A 15,688-nucleotide genomic window follows, 5' to 3' on the forward strand; every position below is an offset into this window, starting at 1 on the left:
GCATGTTTATCACCTTTTCCAATCCAATGAAACTGATGTTATAACGCATTACACATGCTATGAAAGAAATTGATGAGAACAATATTACATTTGCTCTTACTGCAAATCAACACCAACAAATCTATAATAGGTTCATGCATAAAGCAAGTGAATTTGAAAAAGAAACCAGAACCTTATTAAGTGATCCTAATTCCATGCAAAGTTGCCTAGGAAAAATAGAAGTGGAGGATCAAGGTGGATTCTAAATAATAGTAATATAATACTCCTTCAAGGTAAAAAAATGAAATCTAGTGGGTACAAGCATTTTGAATAATAAACAAAATTAAGATCTAACTATATACGTGCATCATCTACTAACCCTTCAAAATGATGATTTTCATTTGGACCAAGTACATCTCAAGCTGCAAGCACAATAAAATCACCATGGGCTTGGAGCCCACCATCTCTCCACGTTCCTGCATGTGAAGAATTAACCAGTGCCCCAAGTCAGAACTACTGCTAACCTTATTCATGTAGACCTTACTAAAAATTCAGAAAATATGCAGAGTATCCATTTTTGTTAACCTAGCTATCTGCAGTCCAAGACAGAGCGTGACCATAATCCACACTACAACACATGAATATAGCTACCTTATGGGGCATATATGCCTAATCCTCATATCTTCTTGTTTGGAAAAGAGTTGACCATTTGCACATAGTATAGAATGGCGAAGATTGAACATGCTCTCGTACAATTGGGGAATGGTGTGGAGCTCCATAAGCGACGGCGGCGATGCCGGCTACAGTTGTTCTGACAGGAACTAATTTGCTTACTCTTCGTTTTCAGTTAACCACATAGTACTACACTGCCATATACAAAATCAGGAGAGGAAGGTACCTTCTGTACGCCCGCTGCACGGGAGAGTTTTGTGGCGGACTGTATACCTGGACACGATAATCTTGTTTCGAAGGAGCGCCCAACTGCGGCATGGAGGTCAGAGAGGGGTGAGAGCCGGACCGGCGTGATTCACACAGTGCAAACCTGATAAACAAAACGCAAAAGTCCAGCACCTGGTTTACTGCAAGGAGCTCGCTGGTGTCCAGATTCAACCCGAGGTAGACTTGCCCATTATCTCGCCCTTCCGCCATCGGATCGGCGGGATGTCCCCTGCTCAGCCGCTCCCGTCGACAGGTACGGCCGTCCGCGACTGCAGGCGTTGTGGCGGCGAGGGACTCTTGGAGATGCGATCGAGCAGCCTACCCCTTGACTTGCAGAGGCAGGAGCTGATACGGACGCCGATCCCACTGAGGGGCCCGGTGGAGTGCTCGTGCGGACTTGATGATTCGACACATGAAGTCGAATAGATCATGGAACCCGGCGCCGCCGCCGGCATCAGCGGGGTCCCGTCGCATGGGTCGTGGTCTAGGCTCGGGGGTCGTGTCGACGGCGGCATGGAGGTAAGAGAGGTGAGAGCCTGCTGGCCGTGCCCTTCCTCCCCTCCCTTCCTTCTGTTCTCCCTGGAACCGCAGCAGGCCATGGAGGAGCTCAGCCGCCGCCGTCGTCCCTCCGACTCTCGCCGGAGCCGTCCGTCGTCGACCCGATCCTGCTGCCATCCGCCAGATCCGCAGCAGCCCCGCCGGAGCCCACAACTTGGCCATCACCGTTCCCTCGAGATGCCGCCGCCTCCCCGTGTTGACCGCATTGCTCACCTGCATTCAGGGATCTTTCGATATCGGATTGTGTTTTCCTTTCCTTGGATTAGGAAACGATGTACCGGGGTCGACGCGGGGCGCGCGGAACGTTTGGTACGGCAGAGTTTTCGTCCGCCCAGGTAAATTGCTAAGCGCGTTTTTGGCTCTGGATTAGATTAAATTAAGTGATTCTGATCGTGTGGTTATAATTGAGCTATGTTGTTATGTGTACGTTAGGCTGGGTACACTTAGCGATGTACATGTTTTCTTGTTTAATAAGTAGTACAGATGGTTTACCTATGAATTTCTTTAAATCCATTATTTGTTTCCTCAAAATCTATTATTTATTTCCTAAAGCAAATTGCATTAATGAGAGAAATTCACTGATTTGGTTAAGGTAGGAAAGAATCTATTATTTGTTTCCTAAAGCAAATTGCATTAATGGAAGAGATCCGTTGATTTGGCTAAGGTAGGAAATATTCTATCATTTGTTTCCTAAAGCAAATTGCATTTATGAAAGAGATTCGTTGATTTGGCTAAGCTAGGAAAGTTAGATCCGTGATCTTTTGTCATTACGAAAGTGTTGAAAATAAACCGTATTAAATCCATTATTTGTTTCCTGAAAATCTATTATTTATTTCCTAAAGCAAATTGCATTAATGAGAGAAATTCATTGATTTGGTTAAGGTAGGAAAGAATCTATTATTTGTTTCCTAAAGCAAATTGCATTAATGTAAGAGATCCGTTGATTTGGTTAAGGTAGGAAAGAATATATTATTTGTTTCCTAAAGCAAATTGCATTAATGGAAGAGATCCGTTGATTTGGCTAAGGTAGGAAAGAATCTATCATTTGTTTCCTAAAGCAAATTGCATTTATGAAAGAGATTCGTTGATTTGGCAAAGCTAGGAAAGTTAGATCCGTGATCTTTTGTCATTAGGAAAGTGTTGAAAATAAACCGTATTAAACCCATTATTTGTTTCCTGAAAATCTATTATTTATTTCCTAAAGCAAATTGCATTAATGAGAGAAATTCACTGATTTGGTTAAGGTAGGAAAGAATCTATTATTTGTTTCCTAAAGCAAATTGCATTAATGGAAGAGATCCGTTGATTTGGCTAAGGTAGGAAAGAATCTATTATTTGTTTCCTAAAGCAAATTGCATTTATGAAAGAGATTCGTTGATTTGGCTAAGCTAGAAAAGTTAGATCCGTGATCTTTTGTCATTAGGAAAGTGTTGAAAATAAACCGTACCGGACTACCAACTCCTCCATTAGGTTTTTTTCGCTGGTTAATCTTGGCAGGTCTTTTTTCGTTGGTTAACCTTCGTAGGTCTATTTTTTTGGTACGTGGATGGGTGCGGGTTGGGGCCTCAGGAGGAGGTTTTTTCGGTTTCTGGTGGATAAGTCAGAGGTGGGAGGAGGTACCAAAAAAAACCATGAAAGGTGGGACTAAAGAAAACCTAGAAGCGAGACTACCAACTGCTCCATTAGGAGTAGAGACTCCTAATGGAGCAGTTGGTGAATAGTCTCCACGGTTTTTTTTCGCTGGTTTTTTTGTCACCTCCCCCACCCCACCGGTTTAGTTTCGCGTCACCCTCACACACAACAAAAAAATCTGAACGGATCAGAACTTTCCATTCTGGCGCAAGTTATTGAGGAGTGTCTTTATGTGAAAGAATCAATCACGATCAATCTTTAAAGACCACATCTAAATTAATTAACCTTACCTTAAATTGCTCGTTCACATTAATTAGAAAACAAATCTCTACTCCTAATGTCTGAGTTGGTGAATAGCATCCACGGTTTATTTTCGCTGGGTTTTTTCGTCCCCCTCTCACCATCTCCCTCATTTTAATTTTTTCTCCTTCGCAACTAAAACCGAATCGCGTCCGATCCTCTTTTCATTTATTCGTGCTTACTTTGTAGGTGTCGATTGAATTCAATCATGTAAATATTTGGTAATTAAGAATTCAGAAATAATATCATATACATTGGATCAGCTTCCAAACAAATCACCTACCTCTCCATTTATTTTTTTCACCGATCCCCTTCCATACTTAGCTCCTTCGAACACGCACTAGACGCGCTTATCTTTTGTCCTGAGCATAAGTCGTTCGTTCGTCATCCTCAAAAAAAGACCAAACGTGAAAACCTACGCAGGGCCTCCCTCCCGGCTCCCGTGATCCCTAGCTAGCCCGCGCTCATCCCCTTCTACACCAGCAGCCGCCGCCCCCGCCCCGCACCCCTTGCCCTCCCTCCCTACCTTTTCCCAGCCGAGCGCCCCATCCATACAAAGGGCAACGCCGCGGCTGGGCAGTCCAGGAGGCGAGCGAGGCAGCGAGCAAAGTTTTTCATGGATCGATCGATACATGTGTGATTGTGTTTGCCTCTTCCTCAGCTGGCTGATCGAGCGTCCTCTACGTGCCCTCCCTCGGCCCCTCGGCAGCTCGTCGCCGCAGGCAGGTATCCACACGTGATGCCTATGCGCTGCATGCCATTCCTCTCTGCAGGTGCCGCCATGGCCGTGTCATGGAGCTCGCCGCCGCGCCTTCCAATGACGCCCTGCGTCCAGGTCATCCAGATCCTGATTTGGGCGTTTGTTTTTTTGCCCTTGTTTCTGATTTGGGTGATTTTTTTCCAGGCATGGCGAGGGCGCTGGATGGCAGGAACGGCCGCATCAAGGAGGCAGCTAGGGACGGTGGCTCCAGGGCTCTACACGCCGTTGCCAGCCACGGGAGGATGCCGGTGTGTGTTTACCTGCTTGAGAAGCATGTTCAACGAAAATGTCAACGAACCTTTGGCCATAGCTTCTTCCTCTTCTCACAACAAGTGAGTTCTCTCTGCACTAGCATATGTGCTATCAGTAATCACCGCTCTATAATTCTGAATATATTTCTATATGATATCCAGCCGGTAATCGTGCAGGCTTTTGTCTAAAGTTTTTTCTTTTGCAATTTGCAATGTACAAAGTTTGAATATTACAGAAACTGCTGGCATCTAATTTTCCATCATATTATATTTTACGCATAAGTTTTGTATCTCCTTTCTAATGAGTAAATGGTGAATAGATCCTTTTTGTGAATTAAACATAATTCAGAGATGATAATGACTATGTAGCTTGCATTGCATGTATGGTGGTGTATCTATTGAGCTGGAGAATATTTTAGAATTCATTCACTTGCAGCGATGGCAATGACCAACACAGTTTTTTCGTTTTCTGTTTTGTTCCTACGTTCTGGTTGGTACCGGTGTAGATTTTCTTCCTCAATAAAATACATAGAAGTAGATTGGATTGGTCACAAATATCTTACTACAGCAGCAGTTATGTTTTTCCAACTGAAATCATTTTCCTTGCTAGGCGCTAGCTATACCTGACAACAGGTAAGAGACGTGTTGTTGGCAACTCACCCTTAGTTACAGTTGAGGTACTTGCACAAAAGACGCGTGAAAATGTTTGATTTTAACATTGTTTTACCGTATGCTTTGATTTCATCGGGAAAGAGGAGAAGACAAGAGGAAGAGAGTCCCTAGGGGTAAGTATCGCCGAGCACAACAGGTTGAAACAAAAATACTGAGATGGTGTTGAGAACAGAAAATATGAGAAATAGTCCAATGTTTTACACAACATGTTGTGACACATGCACATGACATAGATATTTTAATCAATATCTCATTTAATGAACTAATCAAGAAAGACAAAAAAATAGATTGACTCATGATGACAAATATGTTCGTCTTGATTTGTACTATCAATTTTTGTCGCAACACAGTCATAAGTCGCATGTGACGTTCACATTATGAATTGAAATGATGTTTTGATTAGTGTCTTAGTTTGTTGTTTCATGGTAGCACGGGCATTCACCTGTGTTAGTTTTTCATCTTGAATGGAAGTAACTTTGTGTTCTAATTGATTGAGCATATGAATTTATGAAGTATTGGTTGTGTATGCTAATTCTGACGGATGGAATCCTTTGTTTTATAGCATCATGCACTAATATCTCTACCCCTAATGTCTCAGTTGGTAGAATAGTCTCCACGAATTTTTTTCGTCCCACCATTTTCGTCCGTTTTTTTTTCGTTGGTTTTTTGTCCCCCCACCCCACCCCACGCAAGCACCCCAAAAAAACCAACCCGCACAAACACCGATCCTATCGATCCCCTGGAGGACATGCAGCCACCGTCATGTGATCTTCCTCACACAGACGCACGAGATCGCCGCCGCCGACCTCACAGACAAGACGCCGCCGAATCTTGTACACGTACGGGATCGCCGGATCCCTAGAACGCCGTTGATCTATTCACTACATCGACGGACACGAAGCGCTACACTAGAAACCAGGCCGATCCCAGAGCCAGAAGAAGAAGGAGAAGAGGGTCTCCATGGCTCACCAGGCGTCGGCGGGCAGCGATGACACGCGGCTGCGAAGGTGTTCGTGGATGGCCTGGCGTGAAAGATGAGCAAGGAGGGTGTGCACGACCAGTTCGAGCTCTTCGGCGAGATCCTCGAGGCCGTCGTCATCGCCAACAAGGGCACCGACATATCCAAGGCCGCAGATTCATGAGTACCCACCCAAACAATTCTCTCTTCCCCTCATCATCGATTCATGTTCAGTAGTTAATTCTCTTGTTTAATTCAGCCCCGTTAGTTGATGCTATGCCTAGATGGATGCTTGGCAGGTTACATTTTGGGAGGCGGAGGCGGCCATTAGGGCGTGCTTCGGTCCGTATCGGTGATTGACGACCGGAGGACCAACTGCAACCTCGCCCGCCTCAGGGTCCAGAGGTCCAAGGCCCCACAACCAACTGCCTCTGCATCCATATGCTGGTAATTAATTTGATGCTTTGATTGTTAATCATTGACCATGACCAAGAATCTATCAATTAATTTGATGCTTTAGTTAACTTGTAATTTGCTGAATTATTATTGGTTAAGCACCGTGTATGTCTTCGTTTGATTGTTAGTCGGTGACCATTACCAAGAAGCTAGCTAGGTGTGCGTGCATGCCACACACATATATCAGTTGTTGCAGTTTAAAATCATCTGCCAACTCTCTTTTCAAATAAAAAATTTGCCAACTTAATTAATCAATCATGTCGGATTGTAGACGCAGTGACCAGACAATGCAAAGTTCCTGTTTAGTTTGACATAGTTAGTAGAAGGTTTAGTGTCAATCTAGAGCTGCTATGACTAATTTGAAAACTATACTGGTGTTATAGATTTGCTAGGACTAATTAATCTGTATGCACGGCTAACGCCCTTTTGATGTTTTTCACTGTTGAGATTATGCTTTTAGAAAATGTGTTTGTTTTGTTTTGTGTTAAGCTACAACAAAATATGATTTGATTGCATTCTGGACAATCTTCAAAGAGATGCTAATTCTCCATGATTATTAACTTGACGTCCGAAATTAAGTTTGTCTGTCCTATTGTGGTTTATTTCAGTTGTGTGTGGTAATTGCAGCAATCAAGTTACCAAATCTGAAGCATTTTAGCAAGGCAACGGTACATGTGCTCTTTTGGTGGAAGATGAAGCTTTTGTTGGTAATGTGATCTTTTTTCTGAAGAAGACTGACAACCCTGCATCATGAGATCGCCAAAGTCCAGTCTCGTTTCTACTGGGTGGGCGACAACGATAGATAGAAATACCATATGGTCAGCTGGACGGACATTTGCAAGCCTCGGGAGTAGGAGGGCTTGAGATCATGTGCTTTAAGCACATGAACATCGCCCTACTATCCTGCTGGCTTTGGCGGATTGCCCAAGGGCAAGGTGGCCTCTGGTTACACATTATCCGAAATAAATACCTTCGTGGACAGCCAACTTGCCTTCTGCCAGAGAACTGGCGGCTCCCAGTTCTGGCAGTCGGTCATCCAGCTGCTCCCGGTGCTTTGCATCGGGACATCCATCTCGGTTGGATCTGGAGCTACGACTCTGTTCTGGTTTGTCCGCTGGGTGGGCGACTCCCCCTTCGCTGTGCGCTTCCCCGACCTCTTCTCCATCGCCGTAGATCCTAGGATCTCGGTTGAGAGGGCCCTTATTGACTTAGGGCGCCTCGCCTTCCGGAGACCATTTGGGCCTCCGGAAACTGCCGACTGGCAGGAGCTGCTTGACTGCATTGCCCTCCACGAGCCTCAGGTTGACGCTGGCCCGGATTCTGTTCAGTGGCGCCTAGAGCCGTTGGGACAATTCTCCACCAAGTTCCTCTACCGGGCTATCGCCCCCTCCTCCGCCCCGCCTCCCCTCACGGCGGTTTGGCCTGTCCGCCTTCCCCTAAAGATCCGGATCTTGATGTGGCAATGGATCCGCGGACGGATTCCTTCTGGCGTAGAGGTCCGCAAGCGCAATGGCCCTGGTACCGGCCTTTTCCCGCTTTGTGGCGTCCCTGAAGACTCGAATCACATCTTCTTCACTTGTGTGTCTGCCCAATTTCTTTGGGGCTGTTTTCGTGAGGTGGTTGGTGGCAACTGGTGCCACACCAATTTCCCCGACATGTTCGCTGAACTCCAGGCCTCCTCCCCGCATTCTCGCCACATTAGGTGGCTGGAGATTGGGACTCTTGCTTGGACCCTCTGGACGATCCGCAATAGATTTGTGATCCAGCGCATTCCGCTTCGGCGTGCTACTGACGCTCTCTTCAAACTGTCTGGTTACTTGCAGCTCTGGCAGCCGCTTAGCCGCCCCAGGATCGGGACGCCATCTCTGCCTTCATCGCCGACCTCCGCTCGATGGCCGTCCACTTATCGCCGCCGCTCCCTCCGCCACCTCCCGAGCCGGATTAGGGGTCGGGTCCCTCCCCGGCCCCATTTTGTGTTTATTTTGGGCTTGTTGAGCTGTGCCCTCAGCAAAACCTTTTGTACTCTGTCTTGTGAGACGTGTGTGTGTGGTGTGAACCTTCTTGTGTACTGGTGCTATGTGGCGGTTTGCTTTATTTATAAAGCGGGGCGAAAGCCTTTTTCGGTTTAACTCAAAGGACTGACAATTAACCATGGGAAAGTAGTGCATCATGGAAGGTTCACCACTAGAAAAATCAACAAAGTCTACAGCTAAGAGAGATAATTTTAAAATTTCTTGTTACTTACAATTCCTGAATTGGGTTAAGAATGTAGTGCTTACGGTGCAGATTGTATATATAGTATTTGGATGATCAGATGGGTCTTCTTCTACATGGTGACTATTAACGCAAAAGGATTGCACTTCTATCTCAACCACTACATTTGGTTACTCAGATTGTAAGTTATTTTGCATATCTGCTGTCATCATACTTTTACTTTCCATTGTGTTGATGTAGAGGTACGAACAAAGCTACAAAGTGATAAGGGCACATAGTCTACTAGATTTGTTACACTCTTCTTGGCAGCCAACGAAATATCTTTATTTGAACCATAATCCGTGCAAAACAGATTTGGAGTATGCATTGTCCCTCTTAATAGCTCACAAACTGGTTTATGGGTACCATATCTTAGCAACACACATCAAACTGAAACGGACATTAGAGTGTTACTCCATCTTTTCGAAAATACAGTGTGTTGTTGAACCTTGACCGTAAATTTCTCTTTGTTGCAAATCATAAGAAGGTGTTACACAAGTACTATATTATTATCACACTGCAATATTTAGCAAGACTGCATGCAATTTATACAGTATCTTTTCTAACCCTTTTTTATTCCAAGTCAAGTGATTGATGGGAGGGAGGGAGGGAGGGAGAGAGGGAGAGAGAGAGAGAGACGGACAGAGGTGGCAACCATGGACTGGGGTTGCAGAGAGAGTTGAGAGTTGTTGGACAAAGAGATAGATGTTGAGTGATTTATTATTGATAAAAAAAACTAAACTGAACAAGAAATCTATAGGTATATGTTAGCTTGCTTAAATCTTCATACTAATTATATAGTGCTTGTGCAGGATGGTTATGAGATGAGAAATATATTTTTGTATTATAGATACCATCCAAATGAAGCTAAAGGCAACAATCCTGACTGGAAATATCTTAAGCGCATCATGTAGACCTTAATTGTAACATATAATATTGCTCTCTACCTATACATAATCAAGTTACATTGCAGTGGACTTCAATTATTTTCCAATTGTCGCAGGCTATTTTTCTATATATGTGAAATATGATATACATTATATGCATAATCAGAAGAAAAAAATACATGTGAAATTTGATATGCGTTCTATTCATAGGTGTAATCAAAATAAATAAATTAAAAGCCCTTGGCAACGCACGGGCATTCTACTAGTAGTTTATTGCATTTGACCCGCACTCCACAACACTCTCTCCCATCAATAAATCTGTGGATTTAATTTTATGGCCCAAACACAAAAATGGTTATATAATTTGAACTGAATGTCCAGTTTCAGTTCCGTTTTGACCATCATCTTTTTCTTGATGAGATCTTTGATACAAGATCAATGTTGAATATGTTTTTGAAATTTTATTTTATTTGCATTCTGAAACTTGGCTTGAAACTACTTTGTTTGGGGCAAAAGCATATGTGTGTGGGACCGACATGTGGGGGAGAGCGAGGGTTACAAAATTAAATAATACAATTAAGTGCCAGTAAAAAAACTTTTACAAATTTTGTTGTTAAGTTTGAAAGTCAAGAAAATAGGTTCAATGTTGACCTTGTTGCGAACATCTTGCTAAAATAAAAATGTTGGTCAAAGAAAAGCTGAATTCTGAGCGTAAGGATCAACATGTTTATGCTTGAAAAAGAAATAAATGACACTGTTTCAATGATCGGAGAGAACCTCACTTGGATACAGTGCGGGTTGATTTCAGCATAGTATGAGCTCTCTTTTGTAAATGTTCCATCAATCTATCTTTCAGACTGCTCCAATCCTTCAGATTCATATCCAAGGGCTCCGATATTACTGGTGCATCCGGTGCACTAGATATGTTCTCCCCAGGAGGAAACCGCACCCACCCACCCGACCGCGCCCCGCCGCCCCCACCGGCTCCCTTGGTCGCCCCCCCCCCTCCCCCCACACACTAGCTCACGTCGCCATCGCCGGAAGCCCACCGCCGTGCAGGGGAGCTAGTAGTCGACGCGGGGGTGGCAAGGGAGCTCTAGGACGATGGCTTGGCAAAGACGACCGTGGCAAAGTGCTGCCACATTTAGCTCCTCCGCCGAACATGCGGCAAACCCGGGGATGGCCGTGGCAGAGCTTGGCTGGTGGTTGGGGTCCTCTCAATTCCCGTCAGGGCCGCTGCGCACCGGCGCTCTTCGGCTCTCCCGTCCACCGGCCATGAGCCATCGAGCTCCCTCGCGCCCGCGCCTCGAACCGCTCTGGTGAGGCCGATCTCTTGCGCCTTGGCCGCGGCCCCAACCCTGCGCCCCCGCGCCCCGGCCAGCTTTGGTGACACCAAGCTCCCAACCTGGCCGGATCTGACCATCACCGCCACCGCGCGGCCTAGATCATACTTGTTAATTTGCTCGAGCTTTGGAAGGGATGGAACACCCGGGCATTCAATAATGATAATTGATGATCAATATGGAAAATCGGCCAAAAATCTAGGAGACAAGCTAGGTCTGCCAAGTTAAACTGAACCTGAAAAAAAAAACATTTTCAGGATCACCACCCGACTTCCAGCTGCACTACAATACTCTGCGCAGCCTGTCGGCACCATTTTTCCAAGCCATCATCCCTACATTCAACACTCACATTGCAAGCTACAACGCCAACACGGCCTGGATGCCCAGAGCACTAGTTGTTCCCACCCTTTTGGTAGAATCGAAAAACCAAGTCATAATGCTTATGTGTTTCTCCGTATCATAAACTGAGACATGTTAAATTTAAATACTTATCCGTTGCATAAATGAAGGCATAACACAAAGTGGGAATCAAAGAATATACGTTCAAGAGTCTTCAGTTTGCAAAAAAAAAGTCTTCTATAGTTCTATTGATCGCCTAATGCACAAAGTTTACTACCATTCTACTTGTGTTTATCTAATAATCTTCAATCCCAAGAACACCTCCATAGAGGAACAAAAATTGTGGAGGCAATCATAAGAGAAGGCCTTCTATGTTGTTAAAAGGGAAAATTGAAAGCTTTATAGCTTGCTGCCTGTTCCGAAGAAGCAAAGCGAAACAAATTTCTGCCTTCGCTTGGGCAACTAAGATACTTATACGTTCTTGCCGGGAGAGGATTGAGCCTGTGTGTCAAATGATTAAAAACGAGAAGCATGTCTGTAGATATTTATAGATGTGGAATAGCAAGGAAGAGTCACATTAAACGCAAGGAAGAATTATGAGAGATGGAAACATTTAAGAGTCTAGCTGCAGATAAATAATTGGAGATACTGCTCTATCAAAACTTTACAAGAGTCTTTGGGCATGATAGGTAGGCTGTATCAACCGACCAGGCATGTCAGATGCAAGCTATGGTTGTTTGGTTGTCTGTATGAGCCCACCATATGTTAATATGAATTGTTTCATTGCTTGCATGACTCCTCTAGACCAACATGAACCTTAAAGCATCTTTGGGCACACACAATAAATATAGAGATATATCTGAGGACTCCTGCACCCTTTTTCATCTAGACTTTAACATAAAAGTATACAATCACAGTGGAGTTTGTTGTTAGTAAACAGTGGGGTGGGGTTTTAGTTAAAAATATGACCGATTTGCAAAAATATTGGGGTGGGGGGGGGGGGGGGATGGTCGGCCCTATACCATCTGATAGACTCGCCAAAAGGGGATGACCTCAGTAGCAGTTATGCCATCTTCTCAATATGGCATATGAATCTACTCACATGTTGTTCAAATGTTACTACTCATGGTGTCACTAGTAAAAAAGGGTCATATGTCCCGGTTGGTAAGGGCCTTTTGTCCCGGTTGTTGAACCGGGACTAAAGGGTCGTTACTAATGCCCTAGCCCTTTAGTCCCGGTTCTTACACGAACCGGGACAGATGGGCCTCCACGTGGCCGGTGCGGCGAGCCCAGGCAGGAGGGCCTTTGGTCCCGGTTGGTGGCACTAACCGGGACCAATAGGCATCCACGCGTCATCATTTCAGGGGCTGGGGTTTTTGTTTTTTTAAGGGGGGGGGGTTTGGGGGTTTTGGGGGGGGTTAATTTAGGTGTTTCATATATTGTGTTAGCTAGCTAATTAATAGAGAGAAGTGTCCTCTCTTATCTCCGTGCTTGGTCGACGCTACGTACTATATACGTATAGAGAGGACTAGACACGCTAGCTAGTAAGCAAATGAAGGAAACAGAAGATCGTCATGAACATATATATGCATACAGAGAGAAGTGATATCGACCACCTCTCCTTCTCCGAGAGATTGGTCGAACAACAAGTTCTCGTATATCTATCCGACACTACCGGCTACATATATACAATAATTATCTCTTACAATATAATCTCCTAATTATATATGAACACAGGGTCCACATAGTATTCTCCGTTTTCAGCGATCACGTGGTCAAGGAAGAATGCCGCCAATTCCTCTTGAATTGCTCGCATACGATCTGGTGGTAGGAGTTCATCCCGCATCCGAAAGATCTAATTTGAAGAAGGGGTCAATACATATATATATGAATAAATGAAACTCAACACAAATGATGGTAATAAAATAAAATTGTGAATATTATTGCTTACACACTTCATATTGTTCGTCAGAGTAGCCCCGCTCACAGGTCGTGTAGCGGATGGACTCGCAAACGTAGTATCCACATAAATCATTCCCTTGTTCCTGCCACAACCACTTTACAAGAAATAGAGGTCAATCAAACTGATAAGCAAGCATGCTAAATGGTATTGATGAAACTAGCGCTTGAATCACTAGGAGATGCGCGGAACATGCTACTATAGTACTTACTTTCGGGTGTCTAAATTGCAGCTTCTTCGGCAGTCCCGGAGTTTTTTTGGTGAATTTTCTCCAAACCCTGCCAGACAAAGAAAATAATTACTTGATATCAGGAAATGAACAAAGTTGCTGATATGGTGGATAATGATCGATTTAACTTACTTCTCGAGCATTTGAGTCATGTCCGCATAGTCCTGGGGATCTTTTCGTCTCGAGTCTAAGACGGTTACTAGTCCCTGCTCAAGCTTAATCTCTAGGAGAATATAGTGGAAGCTGCGCACGCATGCATAAGTCATCAATTACATTACTATAACCTGGACTAATAAGGGAAACCGAATATGCACAAGACAGTAACACTCACTTGAAGTTGTAAGGAAAGAGTATTATATCTTTGTTTTATTTATTACCAACGATCGTAGCAAGTTGGCCTCGGTATTTTCGGCATGATATTTAACCTCAGTTGCATCTATGAGATTTGTGTTAATGAATCCAATATCACCGATTTGTCTTTTCTTCAATTCGGCGATCTTCAATCTGCATAATTTAGTGAGGATAATTATAAATACATGCAATGAAAGAGCTGACCTATATAGAGAGACTTAATGATAGAAGTAGTACTACTTACAGACAGTACCAAGTGATCGTTGATTTATCGAGGGCCTTTTGATTGAAAAACTGGAAGAACTCCTCAAATGGAACATTCAACATTTCAATTCCAACGAGGTCATGCTCTTCTTTAACTCTCAGCGTCAAAGTATTCATCCCATCAGACTCTCTGCAGGTTTTCATGTACCAATCATGTAATCTTCGCATCATCGTTGTTAGAGATCTTTCATCTTTGACGAGAGGCTTCCCGTAATGGTATTTGTGTTCGTCCACCTCCAAGAAATCACAATGTACATCGTCGGGCAGGTAATCTCCAAGATTGCTATAACCGGGCACCATCCTCGGATCATTAACGACGATGTCGCTAGACACCTTGAGCGGGGGGCACGATTGGTTCGCTTGTTGGCCGAGCTGGGCAATTTTTTTCCCAGCTCGTCGTTCTTTTAACCTTTGATCACTGACAGTACTTCCCGACCGCTCCGCTTCGACAAATGTCTTTGCAATAATGCGCTCATAGTTGCCTTTCGGCGGAGACTTTGGTGGTTTTGTCAGGGCAGCAAGAGTGCGCTTCGCTTTCACCGGATCTACCTTCTCCTCCGGAGGTGGATGTTTCTTTGCTTTCACCCCTTCAAAGAAGTTCGTCACTTCGGCTCGCACGATCTTCGTGGTTTCCTTCTCGGTCCTCTCGTATGGTAACTTCTCTGGAGTCTTCAGAGAAGGACCGAATCTGTATTGCCTCCCGCCTCTGGCTGTACTGCTAGACGCCGGCAGAGCAGACGGAGCGGCTGCGGCTGTCTTCTTTCCTTGCTTACGAGGCGGAGGAGAAGGACTACGACGCGCCGGAGCAGCCGGAGCGGCGACAGGTCTCTTCCGCCCTTGCTGACGAGGCGGAGAAGGAGGAGGCTCGCTGCTCGGGCGCGCCGGCGCAGGCGGAGAAAGAGGCGGAGTGCCGCCACGCGCCGAAGAAGGAGGTTGAGTGCCCTGATCACTCGCCGGAGGAGGGGGCGGAGTGCCGCCACGTGCCGGAGAAGGAGGCTGAGTGCCCTGATCACACGCCGGAGGAGGCGGAGGAGGAGGTGGAGTGCCCTTACCCGCCGGAGGAGGAGGAGGAGGCGGAGGCATCCAGTTCGGAAGGTTGATGAGCTCCTTCCGCCATAGGCATGGAGTCTTCAGAGCAGAACCCAGCCGAGTCTCCCCTTCACCGGTAGGGTGGTCAAGCTGGAGGTCCTCAAATCCCTCCGTTATTTCGTCCACCGTCACCCTAGCATATCCTTCTGGAATCGGATGACAGTGAAAAGTTGCGCCGGGTTCAGGAGGTCGAACAGAGCCGACAGCCGCCTTGACTTTGAAGTTCTGCCATTGCGTCATAAGGTGGCAATGTTGAGACTCCGTGATAGCATCCACGGGGTAGCTAGCAGGAGCCGTCAAGACATGCTCCGGCTGAAGTAGCTCGGTGGAAGCCACGCTGCTTCTCCGCTGAGATGGCGGGGTAGCTTCGGGGGTAGTTTCGGCAGGTCGCTTGTTGCGAGCTACGTCTCATTCCTCTAGCGCTTGAACCCTTTCGTGCAGCTTCTGAATTTGGGTCTGCTCCACTTT

General features: G+C 45.3%; 1 pseudogene; it reads left to right on the forward strand.

Annotated features, from left to right (window-relative positions):
- Positions 1-4,040: 4,040 nt before the first annotated feature.
- Positions 4,041-8,851, forward strand: LOC123125631 (uncharacterized; annotated as a pseudogene).
- Positions 8,852-15,688: the final 6,837 nt, after the last annotated feature.

Source organism: Triticum aestivum, chromosome 5D (assembly GCF_018294505.1).
Source record: "Triticum aestivum cultivar Chinese Spring chromosome 5D, IWGSC CS RefSeq v2.1, whole genome shotgun sequence".
Taxonomy (NCBI): domain Eukaryota; kingdom Viridiplantae; phylum Streptophyta; class Magnoliopsida; order Poales; family Poaceae; genus Triticum; species Triticum aestivum.